Source organism: Schistocerca piceifrons, chromosome 8 (genome assembly GCF_021461385.2).
Source record: "Schistocerca piceifrons isolate TAMUIC-IGC-003096 chromosome 8, iqSchPice1.1, whole genome shotgun sequence".
NCBI classification, from domain to species: Eukaryota; Metazoa; Arthropoda; class Insecta; order Orthoptera; family Acrididae; genus Schistocerca; species Schistocerca piceifrons.
The window spans coordinates 264274763-264299030 of NC_060145.1; the positions used below are offsets into that span (position 1 = coordinate 264274763).

Genomic DNA, 24268 nt, shown 5'->3' on the forward strand with positions numbered 1-24268 from the left:
AATTAGCACAAAGTACAAGTAATCATATGTTTTCAGGTAATGAGTGTGTAATATTTGCGATGCTTTCTACAAAGGAATGTCAATAGCAAGGTTAATGGAAGTAATGAGGGTGTCGCATTTGCAACATTTTCTCTAAAGGAATGCCAATGGCGAGGATAAAGGCCTGCCTTTTTCTTTTTTTTTCTACCTGTGCTTCCGGAAAGGCACACCCTAATGGCTTGTTCTCCAGGTGTTTGACACAGCTGCGTGCCCACGACGCATTACGTGCAGGTGGTCACTTAACTTTCTTACGGAAATATTTACGACACAAGTTTCCGCTACAGTGACAGTCTCACATAAAAATATTTCACAGGTCAAGAATTAGCGTTGCAAATCTGTAGAAAGAAAATCCTATGAATATAACGTTGTCCAAAAAATTTTCGCCGGCATTGTGATACATTCACGCATTTACACACATTTCATAACTCTTAAAGTACGATTCTTGGTTTCCAACATCCTTTTTCACAAGTCAAGAGTCCCTACCCACTATTCATTACTCCTTACCTTATTACACATATATGTATCCATCGACACTCGTCAATATTTCGTCATTATAAATATGAAGCATAATCAAATAACTCATATAGCCTCAGCCTATTAATCGTAAACATACCTCAGCAGCATAATACACATCGTCGTCGTAAAAATAACATCATAACACCTCAGTCAAATCTCAAAATCGTCGTAGCTTCCTCCAATAATTAAAAAAATTCTCTGCTCATGTCAAAAGTGTCATCTGCCTCAAACGTACTTTAAAAATCATGAATCCATACCAAATACATCATTCAAAGCTCTCATAGTATCACAATGGTTCCGAAAAAATATGAGCATTTCACAAAGTACAGACAAAATACAATTTCATAAGTGTGAAGTTATCCAACTGTGTAATTGCGTAAACATCTGTCACTGATGTAATAAAAAAAGTTTATCTCTCAGTTACATGATCAGATAGCTGTGTAATTTGTGTGTTAGAGAAATATGGTACCGATGTGTAAAGTTGTATAAGCAAATACCATATTAGCTAGGGTTCCTTGTGGTTGCCAAACACATGGTACACAAAGTAGGCGTATACCCCCCTGAGGATTAATGTAATTATACCCTCAGGTGTTACAGATTACAGCAATGGAATGAAATGTATCACGGAAAACTTTCTTTGTAATTCAAAAATCTTTAAAAATAAATGTTTTAAGTACAAAATTAATCACTCAAATACGTGTACTGTAGCGCTAAATGTGCGTCTTGTTGCAACATAATCTGTGTGGAAGTGTAGTAGTTATCGTCCTCCGAAAGCTAAGTTCTGCAGAAGTCAATGTACTTACCTCATAATACACAAAAGTGAAATGCTTTGCGTATAAATGTCTTAGTTATTACGCTTATTGCCGTGATGAGGAAAGTACTTTGCTGTAACGTATTGTTGTGCTATGGAAAAGGCAGTCTCATTGTAGCTATACCACAAAAGTTACTACTGAAACCTGTTTTACTTTCCAGAATAAAACAGAAAACTGTGCAGATATAAAACAAAAACACTGCAAAAGCAACGTTGTAAATTGTCACTCATTAGTAGCGTCGTGATAAAATCGTGTAGCTGTCACATAAACTAACCACTGTGCCATCTGGTATCTCACTGAAAGTACTTTAAATCCAGAATATATTTTCAAGTAAACCAAAATGTTGCATTAAAATCTCATTAACAGTACTGGTAAATGTTCTAAGTATGTAAGCCTTATAGTCGTTCCATAATCGTGCAACTAACAAGCAAGAATGTACACACACAATAACACTGTGACGTCTGTTCACTATAACAATGCATTCGTCATTTCTGTTTAAGTAAGTTCTCTTGGTTCTTGATTGGATATTTAACTTCAAACATTGTTGTATGTTAACAGATTCTAAGTCTGACAATGCATATTAGTAATGTGAAGCGAAAAATTTTATGGCAAAGACTAAGTTAAAAAGCAAATTATCTTTCAATAAATGGTTTTACATGTGAAATGTGGTGTAAACCTTTACTCTTCCTAGTACGCAGAGTTTCAACTTCAACGCAATTATCATGTGGTATACGTTGGATTCTGTAAGGTCCATTGTAAACTAGAAAGAATTTGTGACTCAAGTGTTTCTTCTTATGTGACAATGAATGAGCTTTAATGAGAACTTTCTGACCAATATACAACTTCTTTGCATTTGCTTTACCGTGTAGTTTTCTCCTTTTGTCTGCTGCAGATTTTATATTTTTAAGAGCCAAATCAATTATGTCTTTGTGTCGAAGTTTACGTGTATTCGGGAAAGGTACAAGCTCTCTGATTCTGTTCGGTGGTTCTTCATTCTTCAGTACAAGAGTAGGTGGTAAAGTAGTGGAGTCGTGAGGCATTTCATTCAGCACGTTTTGAAATAAGTGTAAATATCTGTCCCAATGCTGATGCTTTCTGTGACAATAAAGTCTGCAAAGCTTATTGATTTCTTTCATAATCCGTTCAGACAGGTTGCAATGTGGTGAGTACAATGAAATAAAAACGGGTTTGATTTTATGGTTGCGAAGCATGCGTGACCAAACAGCAGATCTGAATTGCGGTCCGTTATCTGAAATGACTTTACTAACGTGTCCAACTTCACGTAAGAAATTTTTAACAAAGGCGTTGGATACAGATCGTCCAGTGGCTTTACGTAACGGAGTGAAAGAAACAAATTTTGAAGTAAGTTCAACAGCGACTAGAACGTACGAAAATCCATTAGATGTTCTGACAAGCGGTCCCAAGAGATAAACAGCAGCAAATTCTTTTAATTTAGAAGGAATGATAGGAAACAACGGAGCACGATGTGAGACAGTAGATGGTTTCGCCTTTTGACAAAGTTTACAAATAGATAAGACTCTTCGAATTCGCTTTTCCATATTGTTAAAATAACAAGTCGTTCGAAGAATATGATAACATTTTCGTGGGCCAAAATGTGCGTAGCTGAAATGAATGTACCAAATGAGCTTATTAACAAAATCGTCTGGAATGCAAAGTACCCATAGCTTGTCATCAACAGTGCAGCGTTTGAAGAGTATGTTGTTTCTAACCAGGTAATAATGCCGAATCTGTGTGTGTGTCTTTTCATGCCATTTGCTCTTGATGTCTTTCCAAATCGGATCTTTATCTTGTTCATGAGCAATGTCCTTTAAAGATGTGGTGATGAAGTTTTCAAAGGCGACTTTCTGAATGTAAAGAATACTGAAATTTTTCTCAATGTTGCCTTCTGTGTTACTTTTCTCAAGCCCAGCCGGTGCGCGTGACAGTGCGTCCGCAACAATGTTCTCCTTGCCGGGAATGTAGACTATTGTGAAGCGGAATTCTTGCAGAAACAATGCCCAACGTTTTAACCTGTCATGATTTAATTTTGAAGACATAAGAAATTGTAATGCACGATGATCACTGTATACTTTTACGTGCTTACCAGAAAGAAAGAAACGGAATTTGTTAAATGCCCAAACGATTGCTAAAGATTCTAATTCAGTAACGGAATAATTTTTTTCAGATTTTGTTAGCACTCGGCTAGCAAAAGCAATGGTTTTTCTGAACAGTAATGTCATTTTCTATGGCTACTTGAAATAAATGGGCACCAAGACCGACTTTCGAAGAATCCGTGCTAAGGCAGAAATCTTGTGATAGATCTGGATGAGCTAATATTGGCGCATGAAGTAACGCTTCTTTTAAAGAATCGAATTCCCACTGTGCTTGTTCGTCCCAGTTCCAAATAGTATTTTTTCCAGTGAGAGAACAAAGTTTTGGTGTAACAAGAATTTGCATATTCAGAAAACGACGGTAAAAATTTACGAGACCTAGAAAACTGCGGACTTGTCTTTTTGTGGATGGAACTGGAATGGCTCTGATTGCTTCTAACTTTTCAGGATCCGGCTGAATGCCTTTAGAAGAAATAATATGTCCCAAAAACTTCACCTTTGTCCGACCGAATTCAGACTTTTCCAAGTTAACTGTAATTCCAGATTCTGCAAAAATACGTAACAAACTGTTGAGGATGCGATTATGTTGTTCCCATGAAGCTTCTGCTATTAGAATATCGTCCACATATAAGAGTCAAGTACTGCCGTAAATTTTACGTCATTTACAGTAATGTGAATCACAGGATATGCAATGTTGTTAAGTTTTACGTCGTGTTCCTGGAGTAAGATGTCCCTAATGTCTCCCATTTTTACGTAATTACTAGCTACGGCAGCTGCGTCATCAGTTTCATAAGTACGTTTTGTTGCTGCCAGCGGTGTGAGTCATTGCCTATTGTCTCTTTGTTGGCGCGCGTCGTTATTGGGATTTGGAGACCTAACTTCTACAAATTCACCATGACGAGAGGGCCCTGCTCTGTTTGAATCCCGCCAGTTCTGATGCAATTCAGGTCTGTCGTTACGATCATATCGTCTGTCGTCATGTCGGTAGATTCCATAGTTTCTTTCTTGTCGGTCACATGGTGGAGAATTTCTCCCTGAATCGTAACTGCGCGCTGGTCCGTTGCGTCTAAAGTTATTCTGTCTCCCTTGATAGTATTTATTTTGGTTCCCATATTGTCTGTTTCTCTTATTGTCTCTGTGATAGTCATTACCACGGAGAGGTGATCTTTCCCTGTAGTTATTACTACTCTGCCAACGGATGTCATACGGGTGGTGTCTGTTTTGGTCACGATTTGTGTTGTGAGAATAGCCTTGTCGTGTCAAGTTATTATTTCTTTCATCGCGGAATTGCGACGGATGTGACCTGTAATTGTTGTGTTCCTGGTTTCGCGTTCCGCAATTGTCAGTGTCAATTTCTAATTCTTGTAAGAGTCCCTGAAATGCTTCGATGTCGTCTTTGCAACGTCCTGCCAAAATAATGTGTCGTAAATGTTCAGGCAATTTGATTAAGCAAATGCGGATAAGTTCTGAGGGGCTGTATGGGTTTGACAGGTACTGATTCTTGTGCAACATGTCTTCAAAATATTTCATAAGACTGGAAAATTCAGATTGTTCGAAACGTTTCATCATTATGATGCTTTGTTTTACTCGGTCTTGTGTGGCCTGAGATCAATATGCTGAGAGGAAGGCATGGTAAAACTCTCCTTCACTGTGGCAATCGTGAATGACCGACCGCATTCTTACAGCTGGTTCATTCTCTAAGTAGCCACACATAAATTCTAATCTGTGCTCTAATGACCAGTTGGGAGGAAAACAATGAGAGAATTGATGGAGCCATGCTTGTGGATGAATGTCGTTGCCAGAATTCTTAAATGTTTTGAATTTACGTGTAGTAATGAACAGCTTATAGTCAAAGTCATCATGTCGGCGAGTCGCATATCGCTCATTGTTACGTCGTTTCGGCGGTTACATTTCAAAATTCGGTGCACCTTGCCAATTTCTTTCATAACTTCCGAAGTGTCCTGTGTTATTATTTTGTGGTTGTTCCGTATTTCTAGGTCCCTCTTCCCGTATTGGAGCGCGAGTGGCCTCTGAAATACGTAATTCTTGTATTATCTGAGTCAGCTGATCTTGTACTTCCCGGATTTCTCTTTGGTGTTGCGTATTAATTTGATTCTGATTTTGTTTGAATTTCCTAATTTGTTCGCACTCTTCTGTGTCATTAAAGACTACCGGTTTTGTGTCGTTCAGATTATCATCTACCTTCGTAGATAAGTTAGTGAACTGATCCGAAAGTTCGGCTACTTTCTCCGATAGTGAACACATTTCCTCAATGTGTTTTTCTGAACCAAGTTTCAGAGTGTCCATTTGTGTTGAAATCGAATCTACTGTGTTCTTTAAGTTTTCCTGAGTTTTTGCAAGTTGCGTAACCGAATCGGTAGATGCAACTGAGTCAAATTTAGCTTGCAAGGTCTCATGATTTTCATGAACAATAATTTGCAGTTCTTTTATGGCTGCTTCGTGATTCTGTAATGCCTTTTCATGCCGCGAAAAAATAGGTTGAAAATGCTCACAAATTTGAGTTTTTACGTCATTACAGACTTTTTGACATTTCGATTCAATGTTATGTAACTCAGTAGTTAAATCTTCACGCGTTTGTTCAAGAGTTTGTTCCAATGAGTCTAACTTTTGAAGCTGTTGCTGTGTTTGTCTCTGATTTTGTTCCAGTGTGTCTAACTGTTGCTGTGTTTGTCTCTGATTTTGTTCCATTGTGTCTAACTTTTTAAGATTTTGTTCCACTGTGTCTAACTTTTTGAGATTTTGTTCCACTGTGTCTAACTGTTGCTGTGTTTGTCTCTGGTGTTGTTCCATTGTGTCTGACTTTTCAAGCTTTTGTCCCATTTGTTGCATTAATTGTAATAACAATGCACTGGTGTCTGAAACATGTTCCTCAGTGCTTTTCGGCAGTGAAGTTGCACCGGCAACATTCACATTTTGACAAGCGGAAAATGTGTCTTGACTCATTTGAGAAAACGGTGAGAACCCAAAACCTGAGTCTGCAGTATTTGCAATATTGTGTTCTGTCATTCTCGATTCCTGAGGCGAGCTGTTGCCGACCAATCGATCGATAACGCTTCCCTGTTCACTACCTGTTTCACTGTCTACACCATTGTTTGCCGCCCGCTCCATTTCCCTATGCGCAATTGCCAAATTACTACTTTGAACATTAGTTAATTCATTACTCTGCGGCGCTAACACACTGCTTTCGTCTTCACTGTCATTTCTCAGTTTACTTTGGAGCCTAGTATTACGTTTTTCACACGCCATAATTGTCACAATATTTCACACGATAACACAGAAAAGCACAATTTGAAGAGCAAAATAAAATAACATAGCAATGGAAATAATGTCTACTTAATTGCCAGCGCAGCTGCGAAATACTTGGTGCAAATCTACATGCATGCCAGAACTGTTTTACTGTACAACAATGAAAAACTACAACTACAAAGGAAATTCTCTCTATGATTACGCGCTATCAGTAAACAAAATCTACACTAATTACACAAACTACAAGAAAAAAAATCAGAAGATTCCAGTGAGGTATCCTCGGCTAAGGGTCGACATATGAAACGTCCCCTTTGAACAATTATACAAGACTGTGCTTAAACTGACACACAATATTTTGTTAGCGCAACGCAATCTGACTTTCAAAATTCCCTACAAAAGAATGGCCCTGACTAACATTAAACTATACCTTTCACAAATCACTTACCTCACAAAAATCTTCGCTGCTCAAGCTACTGCAATACAGCGAGCGCCACTACTGCCAGCTAAATAAAAGATTCAAACTATGGAAGGCACTAACTACTGATAGGGATAGTTAGCAAATGAAAGATATTAATAGAGAACAAACAATGTATTTACCTTGATATCATCATATATAAATATAGCAGTTCATGACAAATTTCGAAACTCCGCCATCTCTCTCCCCACATCCACCACTGCTGGCGGCTCACCTCCAACTGCGCAACGCTACGCGCTGTTCACAGCCAGCTGCCTAACACTACAATGGCGAGTATTACAACAATGCAAAGCAGCCACAGACTGCACACAGCACAGCCAGTGATTTTCATACAGAGGTGGCGTTACCAGCCTACTTACAAGTTCATCATATACTCTGAATTACACTGCTTGTCGCCCATCGCATGCGACAACATTTGTACATCCAAGTTAAGTATTGTCAGTCTGCTTTACTGCAATAAAACAACTAATGTTATTTGCTTGAATTGTTGTATAGCATTCGGAGAACGCAGCACCCTATGTACCAAATTGCAGGCTGTTGACGAAGACCGATCATGTGGAATCAGCTCACAGATATGCGAGCGGCTCGAAGACTTCTTAACCCAGAATGTTGTCCTCGACGGCGAATTTTCATCAGAGACAAGGGTACCGTCAGGAGTGGCCCAGGGAAGTGTGATAGGACCGCTGCCGTTCTTTATATACATGAATGATTTGGCGGACTGGGTGATCAGCAACCTGCCGTTTTTCGCTGATGATTATGTGGTGTACAGGAGGGTGTCGAAGCTGAGTGATTGTTGGAAGATACATGAGGACTTAGACAAAATTTGTGGTTGGTGACCGGCCGTTGTGGGCGAGCGGTTCTCGGCGCTTCAGTCTGGAACAGCGCGACCGCTACGGTCGCAGGTTCGAATCCTGCCTCGGGCATGGATGTGTGTGATATCCTTAGGTTAGTTAGGTTTAATTAGTACTCAGTTCTAGGGGACTGATGACCTCAGATGTTAAGTCCCATAGTGCTCAGAGCCATTTGAACCATTTGTGGTTGGTGTGATACATGGCAACTAGCTCTAACTGTGGAAAAATGTAAGTTAATGCGGATGATTAGGAAGATCAGTCCTGTAATGTTCGCATACAGAATTACTAGTGCCATGCTTCACACAGTCAAGCCGTTTAAATATCTGAGCATAACGTTTTAAGCGATATGAGGTGGAACGAGCATGTGAAAGTGTAGTAGGGAAGGCGAATGGTCGACTTCGGTCTACTGGGAGAATTGTAGGTGTTGGGTCTTGCCCTCTCGTCCCGTATAGGGCGCTGCGTTCTCGGAATGCTATACACCAATTCAAGCAAATAACATTAGTTGTTTTATTGCAGTAAAGCAGATTGACAATACTTAACTTGGATGTACAAATGTTGTCGCATGCGATGGGTGACAAGCAATGTAATTCAGAGTATATGATGAACTTTATGAGACTTTCATGAGACTGAGACGAATCAGCAATTTTTTAGAGCGCATCGCTCGTGTCAAATTCAGCTAGTCCTTTTCTCACATGAATATTGCAAACTATAGATGAAGGGCAGGAAATCTAGATATGGCTGTATGCAATGTTACTGCAAGTTTGACGCACGTCACTAATAAATGTTCTTGTGTCTCTCTCTGCTAGGCCGTGCCGATACTCCGCGAACTCTTTCCACTAATGTCCGGCCAAGGCTGGCAGGAGAGGCACTTATACTCACTTGTTGCAGGTCGCTCCTGTCGTGCTGACGTCCTGGTCAGCGCGCTATTGGCCGACGTCGTTTCACCGTCTTCTCTGGTCTTGCTTTCTCCGTCTCCGTTTCGGCGCTTGTGGTTACGACAGAACATTAGGAAAGAATAGTTCACCAGTAAAGCACACCGCAAATAGGACGCTGGTGCAACCCATTCTTGAGTATTGCTCCAGTGACTGGGATCTGTACTGAAAGAAGACACTGAAGAAATTCAGAGGGGGGGGGGGGGGGGTCTGGTAGATTTGTTACCTGTAGGTTCGGACAACACGGCAGTGTTACGGAGATGCTTTGGGAACCCATGTGGGAATCTGAGGGGAAGGCGACGTCCTTTTCGAGAAAAACTACTGAGAAAATTGAGAGAACCGACGTTTGAAGCTGACTGCGAACGATGCTACTGCCGCCAATATACACTTTGCGTAAGGACCGGGAAGATGAGATACGAGAAATTAGGGATCATGCGGAGGCATACAGACCGCCGGCCAGGGTGGCCGAGCGGTTCTAGGCGCTACAGCCTGGAACCGCGCGGCCGCTACGGTCGCAGGTTCGAATCCTGCCTCGGGCATTGGTGTGTGTGATGTCCTTAGGTTAGGTAGCTTTAAGTAGTTCTAAGTTCTAGGGGACTGATGACCTCAGATGTTAAGTCCCATAGTGCTCAGAGCCATTTGAACCATTTGTTAAGAGAATCTCTCTAACGAAGTACTGCATCCCAGTGTTAGACTGTCCCCTTAGTCGCCTCACACAACACCACGTGACTTTTGTCTATTCCCCAAGGACAAATCCGCATTTAAGGGAGCAAGATTTCAGTCCATTGAAGCAGTGAAAGAAAAGGCGGCATGCGTCATCAAGGAGCTCACAGAGGAAGACTTCCAGCACTGTTACCATCAATGACAAATTCACACGAAGCTTTTAAGGGATAGAGGAGTGGTGTATATTGAGCGTGACGATAACTAAATATTCGTGTGTGAGTGTATTTTTGAAAAAAAAATTGTAAAGCAGTAACGCCGCTATTTTATAGCGCCACCTCGTATTTGTCTTCCTACAAGCAAACCCGACTGAGTTAACAGCATGAAAATAAGAAAAGAGAAATTAGAACATTTGCAGAAGAACTGAGAGAATCGTTTTTCCCACGATCTATACGTGAACGGAATAGGACAGATAAAATAGAATGTAGGTATGGTGTACCCTCCGCCATACACCCTCCTCGTACATGCTGGAGCACTGTACGCGTGTGAGCGGCGTTCCTTCCCCACACTCGCTTTGTGCAAGTTCCACAAGCGGGTGTCTGGTAGTTGCCTCACTCGACATCAGGCGGGGAAGCGCTTACTGTGGTCAGAGCAACAGGCAGATCGTCTTACAACGTGGCTAAGCAAACAGGGAAACGATACAGCTTCGTCCCAATGGAGTGATGCTACAGGGCATGACAAGTGTTGGAATGCATTTAGGATTAGAATTTCCTTTTGGCTATCTGTTTTCCATGTTTTTTTTTATGGAAGAAGCGCATGCTTTATTCCTGTGATTCACTAACTATTACAGTATCGACTGGGAATGAATACACGAAACGAAAATTAAAGTGATAATCGAATACTGAACGTCATTAATTTACCTGTGGATCTGCAGCTTTGTGTGAACGAATTGCTGAAATAGCAATGCTCGCGTTTGTTCTGCAGCTAAAATCGCACTGACAGTGAGACAAACACGAAACGACGCACCACGAGGGAATGTTTGTCTGTACATGTACATAACATCTATCGATTTCCAATTTCAGAAAAATTAGATGATTTATTCAAGAGAAAGAACTTCACAAATTTAGTAGCTCAGTAACGCGTTTGTCCACCCATGGCCTTATGCAAGCAGTTATTCGGCCTGACCCTGACTGATAGTTGTTGGACGTCCCCCTGAAATAAATTGTGCCATATTCTGTCAGATCGGTGCGTTAGATCGTCAAAATTCCGAGATGGTTCGACGGCCCTGCCCATATGCTCTAAATGTTCTCTATGGCGGAGAGGTGGCAACCTAGCTGGCTATGGTAAGATTTGGCAAGCACGACTACAAGCAATAAATCACCATTTGCGGGCGGGCATTATCTTGCTGAAATGTAAGGCCAGGGATGTCTTACGGTGGTGAGTGACAAAACGGGGCGTGTAATACCGCCACCGTACCGCCGTAAGCATGTTCAGATGGTAACCAAAGAGGTATTACTATGAAAAGAAATGGCACCCAGAACGGTCACTCATGGTTATCGGATCATAAGACGAGTGACAGTCATGTTGGTATACCACCGTTGTTTGGGGCATCTCTAGACAAGTCTTGGCCTCGAATGTCCTTAAATGGAGTACAGTTGTCTTCAGTGACAAGTCCCTCTTCGAAGTGAGCCCCGATGACCATCGAACACATTGTAAGTAGGCTGTTTATGTTTTCTTTATGTAAGTAGGCTGTTTAGGTTCTTATATTGGTAACGCCACCGCCACGTAGCGCTCTCTGTATGAAAATCACTGGCTGTGCTGTGTGCAGTCTGTGGCTAGTTTGCATTGTTGTCTGCCATTGTAGTGTTGGGCAGCGGCAGCTGGATGTGAACAGCGCGTAGCGTTGCGCAGTTGGAGGTGAGCCGCCAGCAGTGGTGGATGTGGGGAGAGAGATGGCGGAGTTTTGAAATTTGTCATGAACTGCTATATTTATATATGATGATATCAAGGTAAATACGTTGTTTGTTCTCTATTAATATCTTTCATTTGCTAACTATCCCTATCAGTAGTTAGTGCCTTCCATAGTTTGAATCTTTTATTTAGATGGCAGTAGTGGCGCTCGCTGTATTGCAGTAGCTTGAGCAGCGAAGATTTTTGTGAGGTAAGTGATTTGTGAAAGGTATAGTTTAATGTTAGTCAGGGCCATTCTTTTGTAGGGAATTTTGAAAGTCAGATTGCGTTGCGCTAACAAAATATTGTGTGTCAGTTTAAGCACAGTCCTGTGATTTTCATACAGAGAGCGCTATGTGGCGGTGGCGTTACCAATATAAGAACCTAAACAGCCTACTTACATAAAGAAAACATAAACAGCCTACTTACAACATGTCTGGTGGTGGAGACTCCCCAGACAAGGGTGGGATACGAACCTGGCTATCGCCCGGCATACGGCCCGATAACCAGGAGTAATGGTCTGGGATGGCATTTCATTTCATAGCAGGACCCCTTTGGTTGTCACCCGTGGCATCCTTACAGCAGAGCGCTACGTCGACGATATTCTACGCCCCGTTTTGTTGCCCTTCGTGACAAGCCATCGTGGGCATACACTTCAGCAAGATAATGGACGCCCGCATACAGTGACAGTTCCTACTGAATGTCTTAGTGCATGCTAAACCCTACTGTGGCCAGCAAGATCGCCGAATCTGACCCCAAATGAGAACGTGTGGAGCATTATGAGCACAGGTCCCCAATCAACTCGGGGATTTTGACGTTGTTATATGCCAGGTCTGTTGCAACGGCCTTGCCGCAGTGTATACACCGGTTCCCGTGAGATCACCGAAGTTAAGCGCTGTCTGGCGTGGCCGGCACTTGGATGGGTGACCACCCGGGCCGCCATGTGCTGTTGCCATTTTTCGGGGTGCACTCAGCCTCGTGATGCCAATTGAGGAGCTAGTCGACCGAATAATAGCAGAACCGGTCACAGAAAACTATCATAACGACCGGGAGAGCGGTGTGCTGACTACACGCCGCTCCTATCAGCATGGCCGCGCGTGGTTAGCCGAGCGGTCTCAGGCGCTGCAGTCATAGACTGTGCGGCTGGTCCCGGCGGGGGTTCGAGTCCTCCCTCGGGCGTGTGTGTGTTTGTCCTAAGGATAATTTAAGTTGTGTGTTAGTTTAGGAACTGATGATCTCAGCAGTTAAGTCCCACAAGATTTCACACACATTTGAACATTTTTTCTATCTGCATCCTTAACTGAGGATGACACGGCGGTCGGATGGTCCCGGTGGGCCACTTGTGGCCTGAAGACGGAGTGCATGTGCCAGTTCTACAGAATTTGGCATGATACGTGTCCGGAGAACATCCAACAACTCTCTCAATCCGTGACAAGCAGAATAAACACAAGAAGTGGACCGACTCGTCGGTGTCTTGCTCAATTCGTGAAGATCTTTCTCTTGAACAAACTGTAAGACGTGTACATTTCCATTGTCTATTGTCAAACCACGATTTATGAAAGATGTTTACATTTTATTAATATTATTAAGTAGGAATAATTATTATTTGTCATGTTGGAAATAATTGTGGTAGCAGGGAATGTCTGCAACAAAGTATTGCTGGCAAGAGAAACCCCAAATTGATATAATTTTAAAAAGGGCGGGAGAGACCGCGTGTGGATACATTTTAAGAAAAGAGCAGGAAAGACCGCGCATTCATACATTTTGTAATGGTAGCAGGGATTTTCTGCACCAGAAAGCATTGTTGGCAGCAGAGACCGCACTTTAGCATTCGTAGGAAGTCAGTAGCAAGCGAGAAGTGAAGCGAGTCGGCAGCAGGTCTGAAGCGAGAGGTTGACAGGAGCGGTGTGCCTGCCAGCCACCAGCTATGATTTACAAGAGATTATAAACGGATGTACAGAGACGTCAGGAACTAATATTATTGAATTATGTTTTTGAGAAATTCAAGAATACTGAAGGTATGTCTGCGCAATGCTAGTTGTAAGATTATTGTTAAAAGTAAGTTCCATTTCAACATTTGTAAAATCATTTCATTATCAACAGTAAATATCTGAAGAATCGTTTTCTGAATGTAATTAATTTTTGCCAGCAGTATTGCATTACTGGTTATAATCCATCCCAAAAACAATCAACGTAAAACTTTGCAAAATTTTATTGTTGTCAAGAAAAAATTTAACTTCAGTCAAATTAATTAAAGAATAATGCCAGCTCTGCTATTAAAGAATAACGTCAGCTTTGATAATAAATACAGCCACTTATGATGACAGCCCACCAGCAGCTAATCGAGTATAGTAAAACAGAGTAAGTATATACATGTCGCAGTTCGATGTAGCAGTCAGATGGCGATCCAGTAACAGTAAAAAAGGTAAGGAACGGTTTTGGGTTATTGCAGATAACGACTGAGGGCCACGACGACGACACTTTCTATGTTTCGTCGAAATAATCAGCAAATCACTTTTAATAAGCAGCATTTAAATTTATATGCGAAGATTGAGAAAGAGAAATAATTTCAAAGGGAAGATTTCATTTGTTATTATTAAGCAGGAGATAGAAATCCTAAGGGTTATTGTAGAAGGGAAAGTTGGCGTAACACAAAAGAGATATAGAAGAGACGGGAAGGTTTCAAGACCATCAAATTTTTCTGAAATTGTAGTTATTTTTTATATAGCTACCAATTTCCGTCACGTCGAATAGTTCCATAGTGGTGCGTCGTTTTCTTTGAGTTTTGGACACAACAAATGGAAAAGATTAACGCTGAACTAAGGATTGCGTTAACTACATTGGCGGCAAACAGGAAGGAAGTGATAAGCTCCACGTGACCGTGGACAGCGATCGTTCAGCTGTGTCATAAGGCGAGGCAGTATCGGGCAACTTCCCCAGTCCGTGTAAAGTTAATTCGCGTACTCCCTCGCACATCGCACCCACGTGTAGACAAGTCGGACGGGCCCCACGCCTGCAGGGCTATAGGACATACTTCATGTCTTTCGTTCTCCACTGTCAGACAGGCGAGAGGCACAGTAAGAGAAAATTCCGTGTGCACATGCACAGCACAAGGAACCGAGCCTTAGCTGTAAGTATGAACCGCCTCTTTGGTAGTGACTAAATGCGGCCAACGTTCATATTTTTTCCTTTGTGCTAGATTACGGTCCTGTAGAAGCTTTTGAGAGAAATTTGCTCCATTTTTCTGCACATGTGCGTTCATATATTTCACGAAATCATGATTTCGGCTTTATAACCATTCTCAAGTACAATTTAAAATCTCAAAAAATGTCCAACTTCCCTCAATGGCAATTCATTGTCAGAATAACATTTATCTCGTGTTATAAACCAGCCGTCGTGTTAAAGGATAAGAGTACATATGTATCTTTGATATGTACTCATATCCTTCAAAACGATGACTCGTTTATGAGGTCAGATGAATTTTATTCCGACGATGTCTAGTCATTTAGACTTTTTTTTAAACTTCAAATTGCGCTTGAGATTGGCTATAAAGCCGAAATACTAATCTACAGTCAAATGGCGGAAATTTCCTTTCAATGCTGGCAGTTCAGGCTGCAGTGTCAGCTTCAGTGCCAAAGAAACAGGCATAGGCATCCATATTCAAGTACAGAGATATGTAAACAGGCACAATACGGAGTTGCGGTCGGCAACAACTATATAAGACAAGAAGTGTCTGGAGCAGTTGTTAGATCGGTTACTGCTGCTACAGTGGCAGGTAATCGGCATTTAAGTGAGTTTGAACGTGATGTTATAGTTGGTGCGCATGCTATGGGACACAGCACGTCCGAGGTAGCTATGAACTGGGGATTTTTCCGTACTGCTATTTCACGAGTGTACCGTGAACATCAGGAATCCGGAAAACATCAAATATCCGACATCGCTGCGGTCGGAAAAAGATTCTGCAAGAACGGGAGCAACGATGACTGAAGAAAATCGTTCATCGTGACAGAAGTGCAACCCTTCCACAGGTTGCTGCAGATTTCAATGTTGGGCAAAGTGTCAGCGTGCGAACCATTCACCGGAACATCATCGATATGAGCTTTCGAAGCCAATGGCCCATTCGTGTACCCTTCAAGACTGCACGACACAACGGTTTACGCCTCGCCTGGGCCCACAACACTGACATTGGCTTGATGATGACTGGAAACATGTTGCCTCGTCGGACGAGTCTCGTTTCAAATTGTATCGAGCGGATGGAAGTCTACGGGTATTGCGACTACATTAGTCGAGTCTATGTCACGTCGTGTTGCAGCACTTCTGTGTGATAGCGGGCCCCCTACACGATATTAGGCAGCAGTACCAGGTTCTTTGGCTCTTCCGTGTATAAGCTTCTCCGGCGCGCATACAAAACAGTGCCGTATGTGCTGGCGCCACGTTAAACGTGTGTCCAATATTTTGCTACACTACACTACACTACACTACACTTCACGTGGACAGTTTGGTGTGTAGGCTGTCTGCGAATTTAGGGCAACTGATATTAATGGCTTGGCTTTTGTATAACACCGACGTCCTAAAATGTTGACTGCCATTCAGCCCAATCTCGTCTTGGAGGCGTCAGCCGATCTTGCGCGCTTTCATGCTCTGTCCAGAGGCCACGATGGTCTCCGCATGCAGTCTGTACTTGGCGCGCGGACTGTGAGAAGAGTGTAGAGGATCGGCACAGAAGCATTGATGCTGTGGTATCAGTAAATCCCATCCTGCGCTTGTGGAATATTGAACTTTGAGGATATGTCCAGAGGAGACGGACATGACACACACAATCCCTGTGAATTTCATAGTTTTCACAGCCTATTTATAGCAAATAGACTTCACTGATTTGCTGCCAGATAACATAATGTAAATCCAAAAGTATTTCATTGAAGCAACTGTTCGGGTGGTTTTGGTAGTCACTGCTGCAAGACGGGATTGGTCACATTCGCGAGTCGGCGTCCAAATTTTCAGGAACACAAGCAGGAATCATGTGCAAAGGTTCTTACAGGTTGACGAAAACTGCGCTCATAGTACTTGCCAGGAGCCGAATAGAGGCCTTAGATGCCTGCGCCGGGGTCAACGGGTGTTCTGCCGGACGCTGCTGCGGACAAAAGCTGAATTAACACTCTGCAGTACGCAGCGTCGGTCTGCAATCGGCGGTTCTTGTACATTCTATTTTAATTAAATGTCAGTCGGCGCTGGATTCCAGGCAGAGCTTAGCTGGAATCCCACATCCCTGTTAATGAGATAGTCTGCTGTATGGGTTCGTGTGGTTTTCTTCAACACACTCTCAAAATGGTACGTTGAGGATAATAATACTACAGTGCTCTGCTACTGCTGGTTTGCCAGGTTGACTCTGGAGCATATGACGATAGTGATTCAACACTGCAGCTTTGCACAGTGCGAAATTTTTGATCAAAATAAGACTTTCCACGCTAGTTATCCAATGGTCGTTTTGTCTTTGGCCGAAAAAGTCAGACTCCTCAGTTTTGCCGTGGACACATAAAGCACTTACTATGTGAGGATCGTTTCAATTCTTAACGACATGTCCACTGTTGGCTGACAAGAGAAAGTCATTGGTACAAGCCACTACTAGTGTGTTGTTGGGCGTTTTTGATCATGTTGTTTATGTCGTGATGTATTTATTATATTATTCAATGGATGAATGTAATTTACTTCAATTGCCGTTATTAGTTGCTGATAATGCACCGAAATGTAGCAAACTGCAGTGAATTTTTAGATGCTTCTTTGCAGATGCAAGACAATATCACAAAGGCCGAAATCATAGTAACACAACAGTAACAGTTACAGCCAAATGCGGAAAACGGCGTTGTTTAACGAACTGCAGTGACATAGACTAGCCACAGTAGCACGCTTGGGTGCAAAGGTTGATGTCAGTGAATTTAAATGATTAGGTACGCTTTCTGCAGGAATAAAGCGCACCATAGTTATTTTTTCCCACAAATTATCCATTTTTCGCAACGGCTAAATTTATGGTAGTTGCCCGTTATAATGTTACTAATACTTTATTCTGAAGTGTTTAAATGAAACTAAATAATACTGTCGCAACAGAATCTAAGATGTAAATCCATTAATATGCTCATTTATTTTTAAGTAGCTGCGTCAGGCAGGCGTTCAGCGCCTTTTTTTTCCTTTTCCTTTTTTTTTATATATTAATAAGTTGGTAGACACGTACCAGGCAGACATTTACATACACAAAATAAATGAAACATTTATATGTCTAGAGTAATTTAAATTTGGAAAAAATTATTTAAGTGGTTTGCCATGTACAATGTTTTTGGTCTTCCTGTCTTCTGCAAAAACAAGAAAATTTTGCCGGTGTCCCACCTGTAAACATGCGACATTTGATTATACAAGAAGCATGGATTTTCATACGCATATCTCAGCTATATTTCACACATACATATATTTCACAAACACTTAACTTACCTCACCCATCAGTATCTGTAGTGAATTTCGTCCCGTAGTTCCACCTGAATTCTGAGGAAACTTGTTCTGCCAGTAAGTGATGATCGTTTTGAGAAAAAGGACTGTCGCTGGCAACTGTCAGATCCTCGAGTGCTTTACACGAAGCGGCTCCAGAGAGGACGTTAAATTTATCTGTGGTGTTGAACCGTGTGGCATAATCTTTAGCTACAGAACATGACGATAAAATTATTGACCCGCTGAGTGCTCATTCTCACTATGTGGTTGATGCAATGAACAATGTAAATAAGACAAAAATGGCTCTTCGTATTTTTAAAGTAGTCAGTTCAGTCAACTGCAAGAAGGAAATGCCAACAGGTCGTTTTCAGACATTTCTACGTGTCACCCCTTCTCATCTTCACATCCGCTTCTAGCTGTATTAGTGGTATCTCACTGATCCAGTATTTTTACGCAAATAATTAGCCACATATACACCAAATTGGTTGAAACTGCTCCAGATTTTCCTGTGATATGCTTCTACGTCGCCCATTTTTAACCCAAACCCTCAGTGACTCTAGGTGGGTCTTATTGTCGAAGTACATTTTTCCAAATAGCAAATGAAACGTGCGTCAATTTCGCTAAAAATTCATTCAGGCGTTACAGAAAAATGCTGATATATCACTGTCTTTGCAGCCTTCCCCTTCCGGCTACGTCAACTTTATAGAGTGAAATGTCTTCATGATTGTCACCAATGATAGTAAGACGAGTCGTTATTGGGTATTTTACATGTCATGCCTTCTTACCTCCACCCCCATCACTCGGTGTAGTGCGGATTGATTGATTTATTTGTTTAATATGATCTGATTAGGGCCGTCATGGTCTTTTGCATCGGACCATGGTTCGACAATACAGTACTTTTTGACATCGCAGTTATCTAAGAACTAATTTTAAAACGCCAAGCAGTATTAATATGATTTGGATGTCTGTAAAAACAATGTGAGTAAATAATACTGAATACGAACCAATAAAGTTAATACTGGCAGAAATTCTACTACTGCACCTGCTATCACTAACAGTGACAAAGGTTGTGGTGGTGGTTGTGGTGGTGGTGGTGGTGGTGGTGGTGGTGGTGGTGGTGGTAATACTGGTAATAATGGCAGTAGTGGCTGAGCGACGGTCGGCTCGCGTTAATGCCGTTTTTCCCTTTGGGCATTTTGTCCCCATCGAGTGGCGTCTTATTCCTCCCTCAATTTCTATCTGAACGAGTTGCTCAGTTGCCTCCGTCAGTAGCAGCAGCAGCAGCGTTTATCGATACTGGTACTGCTGTAACTTCTTTGGTGTGGCAGTTACATTTCTGGGTCTTCGTGTGTGTGGAGTTGGTCGGTTGCGGCGGAGCAGCGAGGAAGTCTCTACGGCGTGTGATCAGGCCGGGGCCACTGGCGGCGTGCACACGTGGTCGGAGCTGTGTGACACTAGCTGCGAGAACTGCTAAGTTGGTCGTACACTGTACCTGCATACTGCAGTTGAGTAATCAGTGAACCTGTCGTGGAAGCTCAACCGTTGTGACATATCCTCGTTGATAGCTGATTGTTGCATCCTGGGCTGTCCCCGCAAGCAGCAACGTGGTGGCGTGTTGGAGTCAGCAAACTTTTGCAGCTGTCTCCCTGTATGGTGTTTAACCCTTGGAAATGATTATAATTTATTAGTGAAGTGAAGTGCACTAGCGGTATCTTCTGCCTTGTAGCCATTAACGTTCCGGTTACCTGCCCTGGTCGTTAGCTTAGTTTTGTGGCAGTGCATGTTCCTCGCTGTGTTGATGCTGTCCGGCACGACGTGTAGTTAGAGAGCTTGGTGTTGTTCTCCTTTTCTCTTTGAGTGTGTATTCTGCCTTGACTGTGTTTACACGCCAATTATTTAGACATAATCCTGCTGCGATCCTCGTCTTCGCTGGTACCTTTGATTGTCATGATGTTGGTCGGGTGGAAGGGAATTTATTAGGCAGTTGGTCGGTTCGTCAGCCGTCCATAGGTCGTGCTGCAACCCGATTGTTTAGTGTTACGCTTGGCTGTCTGTCTCACCTAAACTGTGGTTAGAGTTTCCTCACCCTTTGGAACACTTCTTGGCACCACTGTTTGTTGTTTGTGATTGTCATTTTATTTGGTCGCAGGGACTATGCCAGGCCTTCAGCCGTGTATTAATATTGTCTGTTTTATGTTTAGTATATGGCCTTCAGCCGAACTTCATAACAATTTTAAGATTAGGCCTTCAGCCGTGTTTCATTTCAAATTCTTGTTGCTCTGTATTTAGGTCTTCAGGCGCGTTTGTTTCAGAATCTGTGGCTTTAATACGTAAATCCTTGTCTGTGACGTTTCTCTTTAATTACCTTGAATTCTTGAAACGGCCTTCAGCCGTGTTCTGTAAATGTTCGTCGTAAGGTTGTCTTTAATTATTCTTGAGTGATTGTTTGGGCCTTCAACTGACAAGATACTTCAAGTCTTCTTAAGATTATTGATTGGCGACTCCGTAGTGTCTTGTGCACTACGACCAGATAATGGGTATACTTGGAAGGATAGACACCATTGGTCGTATATTTTTGTTTAATATCGCAAAATCGATTTCGGTGACTTATTGACCATCTTCAGTGCTGTAATACATAACTTAAATTAGTAAGCACTGGTGTCAATAAGCTTACGGCGATCACATAGTCTATGTGATTGCCGTAAGCTTATTGACACCAGTGCTTACTAATTTAAGTTATATATTACAGCACTGAAGATGGTCACTAAGTGACCGAAAATCGATTTTGCGATAATAAACAAAAATCTTCTTAAGATATTTTTCTGTTGTACGGTGTAAAGGCTTATCTTTACTCTTTTATTATGTAAAGAAATGTTTTTAAATTGGACTTTCAGCCGAAGAATCAACTTAAATTTTCCTTAATATGGCCTTTAGCCCCTCCCATGAACCTTGGACCTTGCCGTTGGTGGGGAGGCTTGCGTGCCTCAACGACACAGATAGCCGTACCGTAGCTGCAACCACAACGGAGGGGTATCTGCTGAGAGGCCAGACAAACGTGTGGTTCCTGAAGAGGGGCAGCAGACTTTTCAGTAGTTGCAGGGGCAACAGTCTGGATGATTGACTGATCTGGCCTTGTAACACTAACCAAAACGGCCTTGCTGTGCTGGTACTGCGAACGGCTGAAAGCAAGGGGAAACTACAGCCGTAATTTTTCCCGAGGGCATGCAGCTTTACTGTATGATTAAATGATGATGGCGTCCTCTTGGGTAAAATATTCCGGAGGTAAAATAGTCCCCCATTCGGATCTCCGGGCGGGGACTACTCAGGAGGACGTCGTTATCAGGAGAAAGAAAACTGGCGTTCTACGGATCGGAGCGTGGAATGCCCGATCCCTTAATCGGGCAGGTAGGTTAGAAAGTTTAAAAAGTGAAATGGATAGGTTAAAGTTAGGTATAGTGGGAGTTAGTGAAGTTCGGTGGCAGGAGGAATAAGACTTTTGGTCAGGTGAATACAGGGTTATAAATACAAAATCAAATAGGGGTAATGCAGGAGTAGGTTTAATAATGAATAAAAAATAAGAGTGCTGGTAAGCTACTACAAACAGTATAGTGAACGCATTATTGTGGCCAAGATAGACACGAAACCCACGCCTACTACAGTAATACAAGTTTATATGTCAACTAGCTCTGCAGATGATGAAGAAATTGATGAAATGTATGATTAGATAAAAGAAATTATTCAAGTAGTGAAGAGAGACGAAAATTTAATAGTCATGGCTGACTGGAATTCGACAGTAGGAAAAGGAAGAGAAGGAAACATAGTGGGTGAATATGGATTGGGGCTAAGAAATGAAAGGAGAAGCCGCCTGGTAGAATTTTGCACACAGCATAACTTAATCATAGCTAACACTTGGTTCAAGACTCACGAAAGAAGGTTGTATACATGGAAGAAGCCTGGAGATACTGACAGGTTTCAGATAGATTATATAATGGTAAGACAGATATTTAGGAACCAGGTTTTAAATTGTAAGACATTTCCAGGGGCAGATATGGATTCTGACCACAATCTCTTGGTTATGAACTGCAGATTGAAACTGAAGAAACTGCAAAAAGGTGGGAATTTAAGGAGATGGGACCTGGATAAACTGAAAGAACCAGAGGTTGTACAGAGTTTCAGGGGGAGCGTAAGGGAACAATTGACAGGAATGAGGGATAGAAATACAGTAGAGGAAGAATGGGTAGCTTTGATGAATGAAACAGTGACGGCAGCAGAGGATCAAGTAGGTAAAAAGACGAGGGCTAGTAGAAATCCTTGGGTAACAGAAGAGGTACTGAATTTAACTGATGAAAGGAGAAAATACAAAAATGCAGTAAGTGAAGCAGGCAAAAAGGAATACAAACGTCTCAAAAATGAGATCGACAGGAAGTGCAAAATGGCTAAGCAGAGATGGCTAGAGGACAAATGTAAGGATGTAGAGGCTTATCTCACGAGGGGTAAGATAGATATTGCCTACAGGAAAATTAAAGAGACCTTTGGAGAAATGAGAACCACTTGCATGAATATCAAGAGCTCAGATGGAAATCCAGTTCTAAGCAAAGAAGGGAAAGCTCGAAGGTGGAAGGAGTATATAGAGGGTCTATACAGCTGCGATGTTCTTGAGGACAATATCATGGAAATCGAAAAGGATGAAGATGAAATGGGAGATATGAAACTGCGTGAAGAGTTTGACAGAGCACTGAAAGACCTGAGTCAAAACAAGGCCCCGGCAGTAGAGAGCAATCCATTAGAACTACTGACAGCCTTGGGAGAGCCAGTTCTGAACTCTAACATCTGGTGAGCAAGATGTATGAGACAGGCGAAATTCCCTCAGACTTCAAGAAGAATATAATAATTCCAATACCAAAGAAAGCAGGTGTTGACAGATGTGAAACCGAGCGAGGTGGCGCAGTGGTTAGACACTGGACTCGCATTCGGGAGGACGACGGTTCAATCCCGCGTCCGGACATACTGATTTAAGTTTTCCGTGATTTCCCTAAATCACTCTAGGCAAATGCCGGGATGGTTCCTCTGAAAGGGCACGGCCGACTTCCTTCCCCATCCTTCCCTAATACGATGAGACCGATGACCACGCTTTCTGGTCTCCTTCCCCAAACCACCCAACCAACAGATGTGAAAATTACCGAACCATCAGTTTAATAAGTCACAGCTGCAAAATACTAACGCGAATTCTTTACAGACGAATGCAGAAACTGGTAGAAGCCGACCTCGGGGAAGATCAGTTTGGATTCCGTAGAAATGTTGGAACACGTGAAACAATACTGACACTACGACTCATCTTATAAGAAAGATTGAGGAAAGGCAAACCTACGATTCTAGCATTTGTAGGCTTAGAGAAAGCTTTTGACGATGTTGACTGGAATACTCTCTTTTAAATTATAAAGGTGGCAGAGGTAAAATCCAGGGAGCGAAAGGCTATTTACAATTTGTACAGAAACCAGCTGGCAGTTATAAGAGTCGAGAGACATGAAAGGGAAGCAGCGGTTGGGAAGGGAGTGAGACAGGGTTGTAGCCTATCCTCGATGCTATTCAATCTGTATATTGAGCAAGCAGGAAAGGAAACAAAAGAAAAGTTCGGAGTAGGTATTAAAATCCATGGAGAAGAAATAAAAACTTTGAGGTTCGCCGATGACATTGTAATTCTGTCAGAAACAGCAAAGGACTTGGAAGAGCAGTTGAACGGAATGGACAGCGTCTTGAATGGAGGGTATAAGATGAACATCAACAAAAGCAAAACGAGGATAATGGAATGTAGTCGAATTAAGTCGGGTGATGCTGAGGGAATTAGATTAGGAAATGAGACACTTAAAGTAGTAAAAAGCAATAAAGGAGTTTTTCTATTTGGGGAGCAAAATAACTGATGATGGTCGAAGTAGAGATGATATAAAATGTAGACTGGCAGTGGCAAGGAAAGCGTTTCTGAAGAAGAGAAATTTGTTAACATTGAGTTTTAGGAAGTTGTTTCTGAAAGTATTTGTATGGAGTGTAGCGATGTATGGAAGTTAAAGGTGGACGATAAATAGTTTAGACAAGAAGAGAATAGAAGCTTTCGAAATGTGGTGCTACAGAAGAATGCTGAAGATTAGATGGGAAGATCACGTAACTAATGAGGAGGTATTGAATA

General features: G+C 42.0%; 1 protein-coding gene and 1 pseudogene across 1 annotated transcript in view; both read left to right on the forward strand.

The window, feature by feature from the left end:
* The window catches only part of LOC124711739 (CB1 cannabinoid receptor-interacting protein 1-like), a 1345746-nt gene that overhangs the window by 406023 nt on the left and 915455 nt on the right, over positions 1–24268 (forward strand). The window lies entirely within an intron of this gene.
* Positions 12451–12568, forward strand: LOC124712710 (annotated as a pseudogene).